This window comes from Canis lupus, chromosome 23 (assembly GCF_003254725.2).
Source record: "Canis lupus dingo isolate Sandy chromosome 23, ASM325472v2, whole genome shotgun sequence".
NCBI classification, from domain to species: Eukaryota; Metazoa; Chordata; class Mammalia; order Carnivora; family Canidae; genus Canis; species Canis lupus.
In genome coordinates this window covers 38820092-38837929 of record NC_064265.1, presented here as the reverse complement: position 1 = coordinate 38837929, position 17838 = coordinate 38820092, and the positions used below count along the sequence as shown (strand labels likewise).

The following is a 17838-nucleotide window of genomic DNA, read 5'->3' as shown; positions in this document are numbered from 1 at the left end:
TGAGAAACAAAGGGTTGCAGAAGGGTGAGACCGGGGGGGTGAGGGGGTTGGGGTAACTGGGTGACAGGCACTGAGGAGGGCAATTAATGGGATGAGCACTGGGTGTTATACTACATGTTGGCGAATGAACTTCAATAAAAACAAAAAACAAAACAAAGTGTGAACGCCTTCTCCCTCCCCACCTCTTAGGAAATCAAAGTTAGAAGCTTGACCATTTATTTTCCCACCTTTTTCACAATAATTTACACATTTACAAGCATATATGCATCTGTACAGGGTAGATTCTTTCACAGATATTTTTAAATCGCATCATGTTGTGCACATTACAACTGAATTTCTTTTCCTGCTTAGATAAGGTATTAATTGGGTGATAAGTCTGGCTGCAGGTAACAGAGATCCAAATTAAGAAGACAGAAGTTTCTTCCTGACTTCAGCATCCCTAGGCAGACAGTCCAGGGGCCTTCTGGAACTCTGCTGCACACAGTGAGTCAGGCATTCAAGCCTCTTCTATCTTGTTGCCCATCCTCCCCAAGCAGTACCCTTCATCCACATGGCCTGTTAGTTTGCCACATTCCAGGAAATAGGGTGGAGGAAAGAGGGGGGGAGGGGTAATGGACATTCCCCACCTCCTTCCTCCTTTTCAAAACACAACACAGAAGTTGGCCATCTCCCAACCCCTCACTTCTCATTGACCAGGACCTGGTCACCGGGCTATACCTTGCTGCAAGGGAAGCTGGGAAATGTAGTCTTTCCCCCCTGACAGCTAAGTGCCCAGCTAAAAATCATGGAAAAGGGTAGACTTATTTGGAGGATGGAGGTAGTAGCTAGCAGCCTTTGCCCCAGCAGAGCTTTTACTATAACACACATTGCTCTGAATCATTTTTTTAAATAACTACTCAATTTTCTTAAGTGTGGGTATATCATTGTTTATCCAACCACTCCCCTCTATTTCTGAAAATTTATGTTATTTCTAGATTTTTGTTGTTTTCCCTTTGCCACACAAGCAAGAGTACTGGAATTTGAGAGGAGATTTACCAACTTTATTTAAAGAAATGAGTCACATTTTGATTCTCTTTGACTGACAGGTGGAGAGACTGTCAAGTCTCTCTTCTTTTATATTAAATAACTGTGAGAAAAGACGAAAAAACTCATGTAAAAGGCCACAGCACCCTCTTGTCTTCCCTTGTCTGCTGGGTGCTCATTATTCCTTCTCATTGAAAGGCGCTGTTGGCGATCATGCAAACAGAACCAGACATATGTACTTAACTAGGAGGAGGCTGCCTTTAGGGAAGACAATGACCTTGCTTATTTTCTTTAGATAAGAAGAGATTCTGAGAGGTAGACCCTCTCAGTTTAATTTATCCTTCAGAGCTGAGGGTTTGTCGCTATGGGATTCTTGGCAAGAAAATGACTTTGGGTTAGAACAGGGATTCTCTGTAACCTGAATTCATCATAATACAGTCTGGCCGGAGGTGGGGAGGGGAGAGAATTAAAAGAAAAAAGTTAAAGAGAGAGGAGGAGTGATGGAGAGTGAGGGGAGGGGGAACAAGGAGAGCTGTGCGGCCAGGTGCAGGCACCAGAAGCACGTTCACGCCGAAGGACCTCTGTCTGGTTAAGTCTCTTTGGTTGTAAGTAACAGAAAATTCCTCAAGTTAGCCCACAGGGAGGAGGAAGGCTTTATAAAGATATAGGAGTATCTCAGAAGGCAAAAGGGAGGTGGCATCAGGAAAGGGGGGAAGCCCAAAAGAAGAAAGCTCTCTGGAAATCTCGTTTCCTTCTGAAGACCTGCCTTTGATGCTTCTCTGCGCATGTGTGAGCAGAAGGTGAGCACGTCCCAGGTCCCAAGATTCTGACCTCTCTCAGCAAAAGACCTGCCCAAACTGACTGAGTCATAGTCTCCATTCCAAGTCCCCAAGAGAAAAAAATCTGGTTGGTTCAACTTGGGTCAGGTGACCACCCTTGTTCCCAACAGCTGTGTCCAGAGAGGCAGAGTCAGGGGGTAGAAAGCTGGCTGCCAGAACTGTGATCCCCGGGAATAAAGGCGTAGTGCTCTAGAAGGCCCGTGATTGTGAACTGGGAAGACCAAACCAAGTACCTACTTGAGTCTCTTACTAAAGGGATAAGATATTCCACCTCAAAATAAACTACAATGGCCATCTCTGGATAAATGTTTCCTGGATTAAAGATTCAGATTACCCAGTTAAGGCTTAATTATACTGGATGCAGCAGTCCTTGCCGACAATATGTGCAAATCTTAGCATCCAAGCCAATAAATCAGAAAGGGATCATCAGTTCTTGTGCAACCGTCTGAACACTACCCTAGCCCACAGGAAGGGATGTCTGGGGTCTTCTCGCCACACTCGGACCAGCTATCAAGAAAGTCATTTCAATCTTAGACATTTCAATCTTAGACATAAAAGGCCTACCTGCTCCTAAGAAGGTATAAGCCAGGATAGAAACAAGCTCCGGAAATGAGAGAGAAGTTAAATTTAAGAATGGTACCCCCTACACACAGCCTGGAGGTGAACTGATTGGAACACTGAAATAAAATGTTCTCCAGTATTCACAGGATACACTGTGTGGCCACTCCCACAGATCCATCCATCCATCCACACGCCTCTCTCCCAGCCCTTCCAGCCCCCAGCATTCTGAGCTTTCTCCTGCCAGGCCTCTGACCAACCAGTCAACCCATTCACCACTGCCTAGAGTCCAATCATATTCTTTCCTTGAGTTTCTTCTCCTCCCATAAAAGTACACAACTATATGCACCCCTCAAAATTCTGCCCTTTGAAAGGGTTTAGGTCTTTATCAGTTATACTAATCTCTGTCATTCCCCACCAGGTTGCCATACTGTTTCTTCATTCACAGTTGTTTATTTGTTGCTGAATAACAAAATACCACAAAACGTGGTGGCTTAATACATCAACTCTTGTAATTATTTAGCATGATTCTGTGAGTTAATAGGAGCTTACGTGGATTGTCATTTTGTTGGTCTTGCTTGGTGTCTCTCATGCAGATGCAGTCCAATGACAGCTGGGACTGGAGTGTCCAACATAGCTACACTCCCATGGCTGGTACCTTGGGAGAGAAGGCTGGTAGACTGAGGCCTCTCCTTCCACGTAGTCTCATCATGTAGTTACCTAGAGCTTCTCCATATGGCAGCTGGATCCCAAGAGCAAGCATTCCAAGACAAGTACCTCTGTTCAAACTTTTTTTTTCTTTTTTTGGTTTCCAACACAAAGCTAGATTCAAGGTCATTTAAAAAGGAGTCAATTCTGGGGTGCCTGGGTGCTCAGTTGGTTAAGTGTCCGACTCCTGATTTCGGCTCAGGACATGATCTCAGGATCATGAGATCGAGGCCGGAGTCAGGCTCTGTGCCCAGCACAGAGTCTGCTTGACTTTCTCTCTCCCTCTGCCCCTCCCCCAGCTCACATTCTAAATAAAAAAATAAATAAATAGGAGTAGATTCTGCAAGAAACCAGTGAAGGACAAAGCAGCAAAAAATTGGGAAGCAGAGTCCCCTAACAGGACCTGAGAAGACCCCCTTTTTATAGGCAAGCCAAGCAAGGTAAACCTACGGGGCTGACCCATTTCCCTAACTCCCAGTATCCACTTGTGCAAACTCTTATCAAGTCTTTCCTTGTATCGTGCCTCCTTATATCCATTTTCTCAAGTTCAGAGTCAATGTTGGAGGGGTTGATACAGAGGTATAAATATTGGATGGCATAGTTCATTTAGGGTCACCAAAGAAACTGCCTATTTTGTCATTAGGAGGAGAGCCGCTCCAAAGGCTTCCACTTGGCTTTTTCCACTGCAATATCCCTCAGCTTAGAGGCCATGGAACAAGTACTTAGTACATTGTCTCTAGCACACTCACTTCTCTGATCCTTTGATCCCTCCTACCATCTGCTACACAGTTGTGGCATCTCTCCTTCACTTAACATAGACCATCACTTTCTCCAAACTTCTAAGAACAATGTGCTAGCAGCATATTAGCATCATTCTCCAAGGTTCTCTCCAGAGTGTCAAGCCACAGGTCCTGTGAGACTGTTCCCATATCAATAAACTCTTCTTTAGCCAACTTTGTATTTCCCTTCCCCCTCACTCCCCTCCCTTGATCCCCTCAGCTCTTCTAGTTCAAGATACCACAGATCCCCAAATTTTTGCTGCTCCCTTTCCTCCTGCAGCAGACCCAGTACTTCTCTGGCCAGGTCACATATGACTCAACTCCAGTTATCGATCTAGAGAAGAGCCAGAGATAGATCCTAGAGGTGGTCAGGATGAGTACCTCTGCCTTGTGTCAAGAAAAGTGTGAACTAACATTTAATAGTGAGGACTATGACCATTTCTACAGGCCTAGAGAGGTCAGGGGACTCTAGGAATTAAAATTTTCATTTACATTAACCCAGGTGACCCCATCCCAAGTATCAGAGATCCACACCTTTCTCATCGGGACCCTGACCTTAGGATAGCAGACTTGCCAGGTTTGAGAATTCAACCTCTTCTGGAGCTCCATCACCCTTAAATTAAGTCCTAGACCTGATGCTGAGCATTTTCTGCCTTTTGGCTGTAGGTAATGGGAGTCTCTCTCTATGCTGCCAAGGAGGCCCTCTGCTTTTTACACTTCACCTTAAATGGGTAATTAATCACCCTCAGCTTTTCATTTTCTCAATGCCTTGATATCCCCAAATAATCACCAGCCAATTTCATCATTCCAATTCTTTTTACTTTCCCTGACCTCTCAAATACTCCAATATTGGGGATCCCTGGGCAGCTCAGTGGTTTAGTGCCTGCCTTCAGCCCAGGGCATTATCCTGAAATCCCGGGATCAAGTCCTCAGGAGGGAACCAGAAGGCACATCTCTGCATCCACCCTATAGCCCAAAGAGGAGAATGTACAGCACAAACCTAATCCTCTCCATGCACTTCTTAATTGATAATAGTGAGATATTAGGAAATTATAATGATGTTTCCAATATTACCTAAAGGCCCGGCCAATACACAATCAAGGCAAAACAGAGAGAACTCCAATCTAGAAAGAAGCAGCTGGTCCGTGGCTTCCTTCGAGTTGCCAAGCTGCTCTAAAGCAGAAGCACAAGTCCTCTCTCCAAGCTGAGTTGGCCTACGTGGCCATTCAGCTGGTTTCCTCCATTACCTCTCAAAGGTTTTCCTGATGGACTTTCTCCAAGGCTTGTATTGAAAACGTCCTTGGTGGTCACTCCCCTTCACCCAGTGGAGAAGTTGCAGATGAGTGTGCGACCCGGGAGCCGCACCCTGACGAAGACGTGTCTCTCCAGGGTCCAAGTTCCATGCCCAAAGATGATGCAGAGCCTTGGGGCCACCATCGCATCCTGCTGAGACCCCCCTCAATGTGCTGACTCACCTGGCAGAGAGCAACTGGAGCACCCCTCCGAGACCCCAGGAGCCTGCATTCCTGTGGACAGGTCCAGAGCTCATGAACACCCCTATGCGCCACCACCTGCTGCTACAGAAGAGTCCCTTTCAGCAGCAGAAGTAAATAGCTCTGAGGGCCTAGGAGGCTGGAGGCTTAGGGGACAGGATTCTATGAATGTGTCCCAGGAATTCCCTGGCAGCCCTCCTGCACCGATGATGAGGGGCAGGGGTCAGCAGTGGGGGCACCAAGAGACATGGCAATAATGCAAGGTCATACATAGCTTTGCCATGAGGTCAGGGGTTCGTTCCACCCAGGGGTCCACAAGTAAGAGCCCCCCCACATATCCCCACAATTAGATCAGGAAATACAAGAAAGGCCAGCAAGGAAGGGCTGTCTCGTGATTCTTTCCCACAAGGAAGCCAGTGGCATCCCACAGAGAATTGGTCAGGGTCTCTCCCCTTGTCTTCCAGTACTCACCCTACTGCTCATTGCTTTATACCTCCTCGACCTCCGAGTTTCAGTCCATTTCTTGCTATGCCTATTGCTTTTGCTCCACCCCCGATATTGGGTCCTCTGCTGCCTTCTTATTTTGCCAATTTTCCTCGCTGGGGCACGTGCACCCCCAGAGAGAACAACCAATGACAATACATGGAGGGGAAAAAGGGTTGGGGGAAGAGGTGAAAATTACTCATTTATGTTTTTATAGTTGAAACCCCCTATCTTCTTACACTTTGCTTAGCACTAATGTGCCTTACATGCTTGAAGATTCAATTAAAATTCTAAAGTTTGAAAAAAAATAATAATGGCAGAAGAGTGAAAAAGAACAGAACTTCAAAAGCCTGAAAACCTCAAAATCCTACAATACATGATTAGTGAGAGAAACAAATTAAAAAATGGATTCCGCCAGAGCCATTGACTAGGCTTGAGTTTAAATCACCCTGAACTTGAAAACCAGGTCCCATGCCAAAACTCTACTGTTTATCCTGCCATCTAAGATGCTCTAGTAAAATTACTGCTACCCTGGGAAGGTATAAGAAATAAGAGTGAGAATGAGGGTGTGGATATGGATAGAAACAATAAAACGTTGAAATCAGTAATGTCATTGTGAGAATAAGGCCTGCAATCTTTGCAATATTCCACAAGTTTATCTCCTTCTTAGGGTGTTTAGAACATTTAAGAGAATCTAATATACTGGAGGCACGAAAATTAACTGTTTAAAATAGCTTCATCAAATAAGTTCCTAAGTCTGGGAGGAAAAATATCATGTCAAACTCCTAAATTTTGACTGCTTAGTCATGTTAAGTAGCGTGAAAATATTTTGAGAAGTATTATTCAATGTTTAAAGAAATATCTATTGCTTCATAAAGTCCAAAAAGTTAATAAACTGAGAATCAGTAAAAAGGTAGCAGCATGTGTTCCTCTCTAAGCAAAAAAGGCCTTCAGACAGTAAATCCTAGAATCAATAGAGAGGTTATCCCCAATATGAAATTGCTTTACCTCAGGCTTGGCACAGAATACATATTTGGTATAGGTGAGTATTGTTTTAACCATAAAATCCCTCATATTTGGGGGATCCCTGGGTGGCTCAGCGGTTTTGCGCCTGCCTTTGGCCCAGGGCGCGATCCTGGAGTCCCGGGATCGAGTCGGCATCAGGCTCCCTGCATGGAGCCTGCTTCTCCCTCTGCCTGTGTCTCTGCCTCTCTCTCTCTCTCTCTCTCTCTCTCTATGTCTATCATAAATAAATAAAAATGAATCTTTTTAAAAAAAAATCCCTCATATTCAAAATACAGTACCAAACAAAAGACATTTCAAAGCCAAGTATCAGTACTTGGGTATTGACCACAGCTTTTACCTGTTTATATCCATCATGTCCCATTCACCAGGCAATTGTGGGCTGACTCTACAGGCAAACATTTATGAAATGCTCTTGATTGGCCACAATCCAGGGGGAGTTCTTGATCTGGCTCTCAAGCAATTCCTTCCATCCTACGTTCTTCGGGGAAGGCAGCAGATAGAGCACGTTCCAGGGTTGCAGTAAGTGTCAGCTGGGATTGGTAATTATTTAAGACTTTATCCAAAGTCATTTGCACAGAAAAGGCTGCTCTACTTCCAGGGTAGAAGGAAATCAGAAAAATCAAAACAAATTCAGATTTATTTGTGATGGATGCAATAAACACAAAACACTAAACGACCGACACTTCAGAGAAGCCAAGAACCAGGCAAAGATTCAGATTTTAAAATCAATCCCTTCCCAAGTGTGTTTTTAAGTACCCAGGCTTCCAAAATTCATGCTGTACGTTCAAAGCAACTCTCCTCAAAATATTAGAACAAACCCCAATGAGTTTATTTCCTTTTCTTTGTAAAACATTTAAGCTCTGCACCTGCAAAGGGAGACCTCTGTCCCTGGACAATAACCCCTCTTGGAAGTTTTTAAGCCTCAACTAAAATGGAGATGTGAGGGCTTCTTGGTCTGATTCAAAGCCACTTTAATGTTGAAAAGAAGCATATGCACAATGTCCACTTCGTTCTCATGGATTTGTTTGTGTTTGGGGGTTTTTTTTGTTTGTCTTTTTTTCAGATTCTTGATTTCATTTTCTGTGGAATATTTACTTTTCCAATCACTTTCCTGATCCAGCTTGTCAGCAAACATGAGCCAAATTGGCCTAGGGCTGCCCTGGCGAGAGAGTCGCTGGTGGCATTGCCAAGCCTGACTGCCATCCTTGAGCACGTCCTCCTTCCCTACAGAACCACAAATCATGGAGACCATCCCCTGGACAAAGGATTTTCTTGTCCTCCAAGGTAGCTTTCCATGAGATGCTGTGAAACAGAAGGAAAAACATCTCTGGTCTCTCCAGCACCAGCACCACCACTAGCTGGCTGTGTGACCTTGGGCAAGTCATCTCCCCTTTCTATGTCTGAATCCTCCTTGGTAAAATGAGGGCGCAGAACTGGATAATGTAGTAAGTCTGACTCGTCTATTATCAGCCCTCGGAACTGACACTTTTCACCTCACCTTCCACCTCCCCCTTCTTTCTCAACATTTGGGAAAGCTCAAAAAAAAAAAAAAAAAAAAAAAAAAAAACCAGCCCAGGTATTCCCCGGGGCAGTTTTAAGTCTCACAAGCCTCTGTCGGCAGGAACCCTCACCACAGTCCTGTACCCTAAACCACCCGAGAAACCCCAAGATAATTTCCTTTCCCTCCTCTCTCAAGCCATTTTTGGACCTGCCCAGGATCTACTCTACCCTCCCCAGAAGGAGGGTATGATATGCAGCATAATCAGTCTTGACACCTGAACCAAATCTGGAGCTAAAGTCCATCGGTTTCTAACGGGTGGCCACCACAATCTCTGAGATCTTCTTCCAAAGCAGTGCTGTCCAGGAGAAATGCAATGCGAGCCACACACAGGAATTTAGAGTTGCTAGTAGCCACTTTAAAAAAGTAAAAAGATGAAATCAATTTTAATAATGTAGTTTATTTAACCCAATATATCCAAAATATGATCACTTCAACATGCTATCAATTAAAAAAAGTGTTAAGGAGACATTGTAGCATTATTTTTTTCCATACTAAGTCTTCAGAATCCGGTGAGCATTTTGCACTACAGCAGGTCATAGGGGGACTCACCATGTTTCAAGTTCCCAAAACCCACATGGGGCTAGTGGCTACTATGTTGGAAGACACGGTTCTAAGATAGCCCAACGCAGGCCCTAGATTCCTGCCACTGTTGTTGTTTATAGAAAGTATTACCATATTCATCAAAACTAAGATGCCATCAATTATGAAATATAACATATATCATTTTAAAAGTCATAATTATAAATGCCATAAATTGTCAAATGAATTCAAAGCTCGGATGTTAAACTCTGAAAAAAGTGTGTACCTTAGAAATGATCTTTTAAAAAAAATCTATACATACGTGTAAGTCATTTCCCTAAAAGGCCCAAATTCAGGGAAAGCTGAAAGGTGAGAAAATCCATGTCTTTGGTGCTATCACCCATTTCCTACAAGATTCTGACTCTCTCCTTTGACCCTCTCTACTTAATTCCTGTCAATCCTTGCTTTAATTATCATTATGTGATGAAGGAGTCCTCATAGATAAGCACGTATTGTATTATAGGAATCCTTGATATGCACTTGAATTTTCAAAGAGGGTATCTAAAATGAGACATTTATGAGCACTACACTAGGCAGTGAGCTCATCTAATCCTTCCAACAACACTATGAGTTAAGCATTATCTTCATTAAAAAAAAAAAAAAGCAGCAGACTCAGAGAGGTTAAGTGACTTACCCAAGGTCAAACAGTGTCTGAACAGCAACTTCAGCTTTCCAATCTAGATCTGTCTCACTTAAGGGGCCAGGTGTTTTCTCTATAACCAAAAAAAGGGAGGTGGAAAAGGCAGACGACAGGTAGGGCCCCAGAAGATGACTGCTTACCTCCCCTCTTCCTGATGAGACCACTTCACCCCTTCACAAATCCCTAAGGGTTCATAAAGTTGAGGATCCACTTCTGGATTCTCTATTCTGCTCCATTGATCTATGTGTCTGTTTTTGTGCCAGGACCACACTGTCTTGATGATCACAGCTTTGTAGTACAACCTGAAATCTGGCATTGGGATGCCCCCAGCTATCTGGGGATTTACCCCAAAGATACAGATGCAGTGAAACGCCGGGACACCTGCACTCCGATGTTTCTAGCAGCAATGTCCACAATAGCCAAACTGTGGAAGGAGCCTCGGTGTCCACAAAAGATGAATGGATAAAGAAGATGTGGTCTATGTATACAATGGAATATTCCTCAGCCATTAGAAACGACAAATACCCACCATTTGCTTCAACGTGGGTGGAACTGGAGGGTATTATGCTGAGTGAAGTAAGTCAATCGGAGAAGGACAAACATTATATGGTCTCATTCATTTGGGGAATATAAAAAATAGTGAAAGGGAATAAAGGGGAAAGGAGAGAAAATGAGTGGGAAATATGAGAGAGGGAGACAGATCTAGAACAGGAGAGACACCTAACTCTGGGAAACGAACAAGGGGTGGTAGAAAGGGAGATGGGCGGGGGGTGGGGGTGACTAGGTGACGGGCACTGAAGGGGGCACTTGATGGGATGAGCACTGGGTGTTATGCTATATGTGGCAAATTGAACTCCAAAACAAATAAAAAAAAACAAATCCCTAAGGGTTCCACTGTCAGTGGCCTCCTCCTCAGAAACACTATCAAATGCCAGCTCTGGCCACCCGTGGTGATTCAGCAGGTTTTCCCTGCAAGACTGCAAGAAGCCCTCGGAACGACAAACCCCTGGAAACACGCACCATCCCGAACTCCAGGGAAATGCCTCAGTGAGCAGATACAAGTGCACAGAAAAAGAAAGGGCCGCGTGTGCATTTTTGGAGGTGAGGCTGTGCACAGCTGAGTGCTCATGGCCCATCGCTCATGACACGATGGCTACACAGCTGCAGCTCTCCGGAGCCCGGCAGCCCAGAGCCTGGTGGGCAGACTTGACTTGTTTTTCCTCCTCGGGGCTCTGACAGAGGCAGCCCAAGGACTGGGCCAGACAGCCTGGGTCCCCAGCAGGCTCAGAGCTGGAATGTGAGAAGCAGGGACTCTTCGGGATAACCAGGGCCGAGGGAGCACAGCCCCTAAGTGATGCTTCCAAACACACAGGAAAGCGCCCCTCAGCTAAGCCCCTCAGCTAGAGGTGTGGGTGGGTGTCCAGTCTGCTCTTAAGCACTAGCCTGTGACAGGCCATGACTATCCGGGAGGAAGTAAACAAGAAAAGGGCAGTTGGACGTGTTCATGGAGAAATAAGACAGTGCGAACAAAGCAGACTGGGTTCTAGGAGGGGGATTAGAAGCAGGCCATCTGCCGAAAGTGTTTCTCTGCCCCTTTGAGCTGGGAGGCAGGCGCTCAGTAACTACTTCTCGAGGGATCATTTTATCTTCACAAAAATGCAATGATGAAAACCTTTTTTTTTTTTTTAAGATTTTGTTTGTTTATTCATGAGAGACACAGAGAGAGAGGCAGAGACACAGGCAGAGGGAGAAGCAGGCTCCATGCAGGGAGCCCGACGTGGGACTCGATCCCAGGACTGGGGATCATGCCCTGAGCCTAAGGCAGATGCTCCACCGATTAGCCATCCAGGTGTCCCTGATAAAAACCTTTTTATCCTAATTGTACAGATAAAGAAACAGAGTTGGAATGACTGAAATTCGATTTTACAGCAAATAGGTGACAGAGCCAAGATCTGAACCTGGATCTTTAGGACCAAAACTTAGGCTATAAAATATCAAAGGGCAGTTAGGAAGCTTTGACTGAAGGTCCCAGAAGTTCCAATGCAAACAGGCTTAAACAATGAGGAAATTCCCAGGACATAACAAGAAGTGTGCAAAGGTGGTGGCAGCTCGGGGACTGGGCATCACCAATGCTGTGCATCACCAAGGACATAGCTTCCCCATCCTTCTCTCTTTGACCGGCCACCTTCAGTGTGTGGCTTGTCCTCTCGAACTGTTGGCTCTCCTGAGAGTCCTAGGATGGGTATCGCAGATGGAGGCACCACGTGCAGACAACAGCATCCCAAAGCAGCCCTGAGAACCACCCCGTCCTGCAAATCTTATTAAGGATAAGGGGACATGTCCTGAAAGCGGCCCCAGCAAACTTCACTCCTCTTACAGGCCAGGACTGAATCTCCGGGCCACACCTAAGGTCAATATGTAGTAAGAGAAAGGACATGACCATAATTAGCTTAGACAAGTCAAAAGTCACCCTCAGGGGGTTGGGAAAGGGCCACAGCCCCTCCTCCCGGACCTAACTGTGCAGAGGAGGGCAAACAATTGGGGCTTCATCAGTGCTCGAGTTATTACTGCCCGTTAAGAAACGTCCTTCAACTGAAACCAACGCAGTAACAGATGCTTTACCCTTCCACCCTCAGGAAACGTGGGCTGACCTGCCTGATTTATGAGCTTGCTTTGCAGAGGTTGACTGACCACCAATAAGACTAGTTAAGACTGGGTCAAATTGGGAAGAATTCTTGCATTGGCACAGGAAGGATGAAGAGCGAAGGAAAGTAACCTGTGTGACAGCACACGGTGGGCCTCCGCACACGCGCACACCCATGGCAGGATTATGCTGCTGTTTAATTACTGAGCAGGTGTCCCAGGAAGAGACAAGGTTCCAGACTGTGCATGCTCAGAAAGGAGGCTGCCCCCCACCCTTTGTCCCTGTATCCAATCAGCATGTTGCATTCAGCCTACATTGCCTGCCCCGGCATGACAGTCCGACACCCTTGACCTTAAATAGACACAACCCCCAACCCTTGGTGAGGTGGGTTTGAGGCCTGCCTTCAGCCGTGCCCGTTTGGCTGTCTCTCCAATAAACTCTTTCTTGCTGCGTACTCAGTGTCTCCGTGATTGGCTTTGCTGCACGTTAGGCATACAAACTTGGGTTTGGCCATAAAACTTAGTGGCATAAAACAACAAAGATATAATTATTCTTACAGATAATTCGGAAAGGGCACAGTAAGGGTAGTATCTGTTTCACCATGTCAGAGGCATCCGATGGGACCACTAGAATGGCTGGGAGGGCCAGAATAATTACCCAGAGGCTTCTTTACTCACATGTCTGGTGCCTGGGTGGCAATGACTCAAAGGCTGAGCTCAGCTGGGATGGCTAACCAGAGTCCCTACACACAGGCTTTCCGTGTGGCTTGGGTTCCCACACAGCATGGCAGCCCTGGTCAGGCTTCCTACCTGGCTTCCCTGGGCTCCCAGTGTCCGTGAACAAGGAAGACACTGTATCACCTTCCTTGATTCAGCCCAGGAAGTCATATAGCATAACTTCTACAATACTCTGTTGGCTGAATCAGTCAGAAACCCACCCAGACTCAGGGGAGATTACAAAGACCCTATCTCTCAAGGGAAGGAATATCAAAAAAAATGTGTAGCAATTTTTTTTCAATCCACCACTGTTAACAAAAAAAGGCAGAGACAAACAACAGGATCTGCGTTCAGATCAGAAATGAACTACATTTTCTGAAAACAATCACAGGATAATCTCACTTTTAGAGAGCTGTCAGCGTCATGCAAACTTTTCCCGTAGCTGATTCTCTGTTCAGCAGTGTGGCTGTGCGAGAGACCACCTACCCATTGATTTCATCTATAATTTAGCAATCGGCAAAGCTGGTACTTTTCAAAATATATAACCAATACATTTTCTGCTCCCTAGGAGTTATAAAGTTTAATGAGAAAAAAATGGGCTGGTTTACAGCTCCCTTTCTTTGTTGTTGGTTTTTTTTTTTGTTGTTTTTTTTTTTTTTTTTTTTTTTTTTTCCTATTTGTTGGAAGTTCTCTCTGAATCCTGCCTGGCTAGCTCTATCACCTGCCTCAAACGGCCCCCTGTGCTCTGTTAGCTCTGGCTTAGCCATCTGTAAAATGGAGCTAGCCATCCTGGGAGGACCAAGTTCTTGTGACTCCTTTTCTCTGTTCACAACAGTCTTGAAGGGCCTTGGAGACTGTGCTGTTTAAATGCAAAATGTTGTGACTATCATTTCATTATCTGAAAAGCTAAACAACATGAGGATGCTTTTGTAGCCACGTTGCTAGGTTACCGACAGACCTCCCTGCCTGCGTGAGATGTTGAGCCTTGCTGCAGCTTTGCACCAGGGCAGCCTTTCTCCCGCTGAGATGAAGGTGGCAGAGAGAGGTGGTTGACCTGGAGTCGAATTGCTGTGGACACCACTGCGAAGGGAGGGTATTTAGCTTTCAGGTACCGTGGCTGGATTTGCTTGCTCTTTGAATCCAGCAACCCCAGCTTGTTGTATCAATGCTAGAAATGGCTCAAGACCCAACCGATGGGCTTAATCCTTACCAAGTTCAGATTGCTTCTCTAAAGAGCCAAGTTCAGACCTACTTTATTTTCCAGAGATTAAGGGGTGAGATAATCAAATACGGCAAGCAGGCAACACTACCTGGAACACCTGTCATATTCTCAAGGCATGATATCACCCTTCTGACACATTTGCCCACAATTTTTTTAAAGGGGGAGGGAGAGTGGGAAATGTCATGCCATTAATATTGGACCATTAAAAAGATTCTTTCCAAGGCTGAGTCCTCTCCATGGTGGCAGTCCCAAGGTGGATGCTATTGTAAATGTCTAAAGGAAGATAAGCTCCCCCAGATATGACATTTAGATATGGTGACAAGTAATTGCACACACCCAAGAAGGAGCTCTTGCCCAACGTACCTCCAGGTGAGTACTATTTAGTGAATATATTCTACTGCTAAGGAAAACTTCCCAGCAGCTTTATCCTGGTGAGCCTTTGTCTCTTTAATAATGATTTAAACCTGGCAGCAGCAGCGTCCCGACTCTCAAAAACCCAGGGATATTTTCTCCCTGGCCATGTAACCGTGAAGAATAATTTTAGAAAATTCTGAAATGATCTCATCAATGGGGATGTGATATTCAGTATTCATCTGAAGTCCTCTACCCATCTGTTTCCTTCTGGAGAAACATGGGAGAGAAAAAAAAAAAAAAAACAAGGAAGCCAATAAAGTTGTTACAAATGAACAGGGGGAAGGGAGGAAGGACAGAGAAAAGGAAAGAGAAAGTAAAAAGGAGACAGATGGAAATCAAGCTGTTGGGGAATTTTGCCTGGACAAGGCAGGAGAATGGACACCAGTCACCCTGGGAAAACCGCAGAGTTCCCCTGTTTGTCACCAAGGTTTCCCGGGTGCCTCTTCTATGGCCTGCCTGTTACAGGTGCAGGGAGCGGCAGAGAGCCCTGACCACAGCCTGGTGGGAGAAGCCAGTAAGCACACAAGTAAATGCACATCCAGAGACGGCGGTGGGAGGCATGAAGGAAACCTGCAGGATGCCTTGAGCGTATCTAACTGTGAGATATAACTTAGCCGGGCAGGTCTTGGAAGACCAACCTGCAAGTTAATGACATTTGCTCTTGAGGAAACGTGGGAGCCTGTGGTGTGTGGCTGAGAAAGAGATGAGCCCGCAGTGAGCCCTGGAATCTGACCCCTGAAGGTGACCAGAAAAGAAAGCAAAGCCTATCCACTTGCACAATTGCATCTGGACTGAGAAATCCGTGATGAGCTACAACTGTGGCACTTGTTGTGCCCCTCCTTCCCTTTGCCAGAGCCCCCGAGGGAACAGTGGTTGGCAGGGTGATTGGTTTACAAGACAGCTTTCTTACATCTGGAATGGAGTCCAAGAAAATTGTCTGTTGGGTTTTCCAATTTGGTGGATGATCCTCTCTTTCAATGGTGTCACTTTTCATAGCATTTCCATCATCTTTTTTATCCACACGAAGTGCCCCTCCCTCGGTGTGTAATTAAATGTTTCCCAAAACCTGGCTATAAAGGAGGCTTTGCAAGTAAGCTGTCTTCCACAATGAAATGCAAAAGGATGTCGATGAGTATAAACAAGGTGAATTTATGTTATGCCATCTTTAAAAGGGAAAAGAAACGAATGGTTTCTGGGACTGGGAGAAACCCATTCATTTCTCCTGATGCTGAAAGAGTTGCTTAAGTTGTTCACCTTACAGAAACCTCTAATGGTACTATGTCAATTAGCAAATTAAGTTAAAATCATATAAACTTTATGGAGAAGGCCTAATATTGTCTCTCGATCCCTGGAATCATTTTTCTTAATGCAGCATGGTCACAGTTTCCAGATGCTGGGAGCCTGGACAGAGATGGGAGGCAACATCCACAAGAACCGGCTCCATTTATTCAGAGTCACATCTGCCATCCTGCAATAAACATTCTATATGCAAATTGCCTCAAGTGACTCTCCAGAAATTGACTAGTTTCTTATGCTGTATCTTAACACCAAAAGAAATTGAAAACATTTTTATGGCTTATGTCCATAATACATTCCTCCAGTGTGTGCTGTGTTTTTATCTGCCAATATATTAAGCTCTTCTTTAGCACTTGCTTAGGTATCACCAGTTCATTTTTTGTGACAATGAAAAAAAAATTTCAAAAATATCTGTCCAAATGAGAGCTGCCAACGGCCACCCCCAAAGGGGGTGCTAGCTTCCATTGTTCTTGAAACTGAATTGCTTCGAAAGCGGTAGGAAAGTTGTGCAGATTAAAACCACTTATGATGTAGAAATTAAGCCCCATTTTTCTAGGGATGAAAGGTTCTGAAGCCCTGCTCTGAGTTATCCCCTCTTGACCATAAAGCTTTGGCCACTTTGTCTCAAAAACAATTGCCATCTGAGGTTTATAATCCAGTTAAGGAGAGCAGCAAAGCCACTGTCCTTCTGTTTTCTTTTTAATGAGATGAAGATGATTGTGTTTTTTGTTTTGTGGGTTCCGAGGGGGTATTAAATGTTTAGTCATGCTCTTAGAAGCCTCATTTTCTTCCTAATCCTGTTGCTCTTGAGAGATTGGCAGGGATATTCCTTTGTTTGGCTTTCCTGGAGCTTTGCAAAGTGGTAAAGGTAGTCAAGAGCTAGGGTTAGAGTCCATGTCTCCAACAGGAGGCCAGCTTCTTCCCACTGGGGGCTCACATCCTGCCCCTGCTTGGGAAATGCAACAATGGCAAGATTTCGATAAAAAAATATTTAAATAAATTGTTTGGTTACATAGAGAGATAGATAGATCCATATAAATAAAAGGAGGAGAAAAATTCTTAACCTATGGAAGTCTTACAAATACATTATTAAGAGAGAGGCATACTAACAGAATAATAGGCAAAGATGGGAAAGGAAAAAATGACAAAAGAGGAAATGCAAATGGGCTAGGTAGATAGGTATTTAATCTTGCTAAGAATTAAAAATGCATGAGATAAAAATGCTGAAAAATATTTTCTCCTATCATGCTGATAGCAAATCTTTTCTTCACAATCTCTCTTTCTCTCTTTTTTAAGATGATATGCTACATCGGCCAAAAAGGAATTTTTACACACTAACAAAAAGTACATCCATTGAGACAGCATCAAAGGAGGGACAGTTGGCCTGCACGTATCAAAAGCTTCAGAATGTGTTGAGACACTTAGGCCTATTACCTGCTATTCTAAGAATTAATTCAAAGAATTAGGAGATGTGCAAAAACAAAACAAAGTGAAGATTTATGAATGAGTTTATTTCTCATAGTACTATTCATAATAGAAAAACTTTAGAAATATTCCAAACATCAAAAGTGGAGAAAAATATTGCACCATAGTGTACCCATGCAACCATCAAGGATCATGTTTTGGAGAATATTTAAAAACACAAGGTATAAATTTTTTTAAGTCAAATAAAAACTGTACACATTGTATGCTACCTAATTTTAACCTTTTATCTCAGTGGTGGAATATTGAGTGATATTTAATATTCTAACTTCTGAATCTTTCAAATTTCTACAATGATCTTATATTCACAAGAGGAAAGATATATGTTACTGGTAAAATAGGCATAAAATGAGAAGTTAGGAAGAAGCCAGATCT

The 17838-nt window shown here is 44.3% G+C and overlaps 1 pseudogene; it reads left to right on the top strand.

Moving 5' to 3' along the window:
- Positions 1-1808: 1808 nt before the first annotated feature.
- On the top strand, positions 1809-6036 carry LOC112661051 (proline-rich protein 32-like; annotated as a pseudogene).
- The last annotated feature ends 11802 nt before the right edge of the window (positions 6037-17838 follow it).